A 3,615-nucleotide genomic window follows, 5' to 3' on the forward strand; every position below is an offset into this window, starting at 1 on the left:
ACAACTTCCTTTACCAGGCGGCTATAACGTGCCCAGCATTGCCCTCAGCCTTTAACATGTATAAGCCTATTTAATCTTCGAGTTATGAGGCCTCAGCAAGTGTGACCTGTGGTTCTCATCCTCATTGCGCAGGCGAGGGCACTCAGACCCAGTTATGTGACTTGCCCAAAGTCACACAGTTAACTGAGTGGTGGAGTTGAAATTCAGATCTAAGCAGTATGGCTCCGGAGCTCACATCAGAAAACCCTACCCTATAAAGCTGCCTTGCATTTCAATTTACTCGGCATTCTATGCATCTTCACTCAAGATTCAAATTCCCAGGGAAGAGGACATGATGGGCCCAGTGTGGGACACATGCCCAACTAGGGGTGGCTCATGGGGCCAGATTCTGGGGTTGTCAATTCCGTCATACCCACACAGAGAGAGGGCAGAGGAAAGAAGAGACCATGGATAGACAAATGGTCTAGCTCTCTACTGTGGAGGGGATTGAAGGAAGGAAATGATAAAGTCAGATTTGTATTCTAGGGACATCACTCTAGCTACCTGATGAAGGATGAACTGGAGATTCCAAGTGTGGGGCCCAGGATTCCGACTGGGGACATAGGTCCAGTCATCCTGCAGGAAAGGTTGATAACGTCAGCCAAAGTGATGGCTGGAGGTGTGTGAAGAAGAGAATGGATTTGGAAGATAAAAAAGAGACAATTAAAGGGATAGAGGAGCAGGGAAGTTCAAGTGGAGAGGATTCAAGAATAAATGCAAAGCTCCGGCTTGAGCAGCCAGGTTAATGGGGATGCCAGAAGAAGCTGGTATGAGGAACGTAGGAGCCATGCTGAATTCAAGATGTCTGTGAGTCATCAAAGTGAGATGCTCAGGTGGCAGCCAGGTGTTGGGGAGATCTGGAGGGAACTTTGCTTGGATTCAAGTCTCTACGGGATGGCCCCAAACTCATACAGAACTGCCCCAAGCTCATATGAATGCTTTTATTTTATTTTTATTTATTTATTTTTAAAGAGGGCACTGCTCAGAGTGGCCCGTACGGGGATTGAACCGACAACCTTGGTGTTAGTAGCACCATGCTCTAACCAACTGAGCTAACCGGCCACTCCTCACATGGAGACTTTTAGAGAAGGGGTTGGCAAATGTTTTCTGTAAATGGCCAGATAGTACGTATTTTAGGCTTTGTAGTTCATATGGTCTTTGTCGAAACTACTCAATTCTGCTGTTGGGGCATGAAAGCAGCCACAGACAATACTTAAACACATGGATCTGACTGTGTTTTAACAAAACTTTATTTTTGAATACTGAAATTTGAATTTCATATCATTTTTATGTGTTAAGAGATAGTATTCTTCTTTAGATTTTTCTCCTAACCATTTAAAAATGTTAAAACCATTCTTAGCTTGCAGGGATCATATAAAAATAAGGAGCAGGTCGAGTATTTGACTGGCAGACTATGCTTTGCTGATCCCTGTTTTGGAGAATTAGAAAAAGTCACCCCATCCTCCAGCATGACATTTTGTATTAGTTTATTATTTCTTAATAATAACTATTATGAAAAACATTAAGTCATTCTGTATAAATTACACAAATTGAATATTAAACGTAAAATAATAGAAAATTATCACTGTTGCAAATATATTGCAATTCTTCAATGGTAGTCATACTTGATTTTAGCAAATAACGAGATTTTTGGTTCTTAGTACATTAATGTCCCATCAACATCACTTCCTTCTATGTGTACAGTTGATTTTGATTGTGAATTTTGATGGAGTTGCAGTAGCCCATATTTTCCATAATTCTTCAAATTACATTTATTGTCTAGATTAGAACATTTTTAAAAGGCCATGATGTTTTTTCAGTATCCTAAATCTTCTTTATGAATGTTTTTAGTGGAGTCCAATATAGCAAAATAAAATGAAATAATTTTGAAATTTAGTTTTGGATCTTGGAAATCACAATAAAACAAGTCTTCTCCTTTTTTTTTTTTTAGCATTTTCTACATGGGTAATGGCATCAATGTTAAAATTCTGTTATTTGGCAACAATAACCTATGTTTTTATAAATCTTTCTTCCTTTTTAAAACAATGGATACCTTAATTTTTTCAGTGCTTCAAGAGCATGATATATATTAAATTTTGGTTCCTGTATGATTTATTTATAAGATTTTACCTAAACACCATTTCATATTAGTCCTGAGCAAATACATTGAAAAGTTGAAATATACTAGAGTATACTTTGCATTGTAGAATCTATTTATTTATTAATATAACTAACAGTTCCTAAAAAGGGTTTTGCATCCTGCCTTTTGAATTTTTAGTGACATAGCACCCACTCTGACATAGCAATGACTTTCTCATTGGAAATTCAACATTGACATTAGTGTTTGAAAATTTATGTCTGAAAATACATGTTCAAAACACTCCAACATTTCATTAAAACTGAAATTTTGCTGGGTAGTTTCTAGACAATATTTTAAAATTCAGTGATGTCAAAAGAATTTTTGACCACATCATTCACTATCAAGTCTGAAGAATACACACAACAAAAAAGAAAGATTTCCCTAGAATTATTTTTCAAGGATCATTTGTTGAAATTCATTATAGTTTTCCATGCATTTTTGTTGCATTGTCATATTTCTGACCCTTTGGGTTATTTTTGTCTAGATTCAGTTTTTGGTTTTTTTAAAAGATTTTATTGGGGAATTGGGGGAGGGGAAAAGTGCTGGGGAATCAGGGGAAGGGGAACAGACAAGTTGTTGTTTTGTTCTTCAGTCTAGCTGTGGAGGATGTTGCTTCACTGACCCAAGCTGGCACCATCATTGTGCTCTTCCCGGGCAAGGCAGATCAGTCGTGGGCCTCTGGACGGCCGCTGATGGTGGCTGCTGGCCGCTCACGCTGGCTGCTGGCTACACACGGTAGCTTATGGCAGCCCACTGCAGCAGGGGACTGCAGCCTACGCCGCTGCCGCTGGCGACCCACAGCAGCCCAGCCCCAGGTCGAGCTGCCGTTCACCATCTTAGCTGCAAGGGCAGTGTCACTGGCCCTCATATGTGGGATCCAAACCCCGGGCCCTCTGGCATCCCAAGCCAATTTTTAACCAACGCGCCACTCGGCTGGCCCATAGATTCAGGTTTTGTAAGTAGTCTTACAAAAGTAGTCCTAAGAGTGTAAAATCCTTCCCTAGTCGAGTCATCTGCTAAACAAAACCCCCCAAGATGTTCACATATAAATATATTTGCATTTTTGGAAATTAACAAATCTAAAGGAATTGTTATGTATTTAACATAGCTTGTTCTTGGAGTTGTATTTAAAATAATTGAGTAATGTCTAACATTTCTTATTTAACATGATCTTACTCCTTGTATCTATACTTTTAAATATTTAGTTTTGTCTCTTATTCCCTAAACAATGTGTAATATTATTTTGTGTCAATGTTTACATTTTGCATAAATGTTCTGACATAATGGTATCAAATTTTGCTATGATTCCTGCCAAAGAAAGAACATTTCCCATTATCACACTCAGTAACTTTCTTGGATGAGCTTAGCTATTCCCTCAACAAAAAGTGAATCATAAGTATCATATGTTCAAAAACAGCATCCAATTTTTTTTCTCA

General features: G+C 38.5%; 1 non-coding gene across 1 annotated transcript; it reads right to left on the reverse strand.

Moving 5' to 3' along the window:
• Positions 1–1,027: 1,027 nt before the first annotated feature.
• On the reverse strand, positions 1,028–1,101 carry TRNAS-ACU (transfer RNA serine (anticodon ACU)). Its single transcript has one exon. It is a non-coding gene; the product is annotated as a tRNA-Ser (tRNA).
• Between the last annotated feature and the right edge of the window lie 2,514 nt (positions 1,102–3,615).

This window comes from Hipposideros armiger, unplaced genomic scaffold, assembly GCF_001890085.2.
Source record: "Hipposideros armiger isolate ML-2016 unplaced genomic scaffold, ASM189008v1 scaffold_10, whole genome shotgun sequence".
NCBI lineage: Eukaryota > Metazoa > Chordata > Mammalia > Chiroptera > Hipposideridae > Hipposideros > Hipposideros armiger.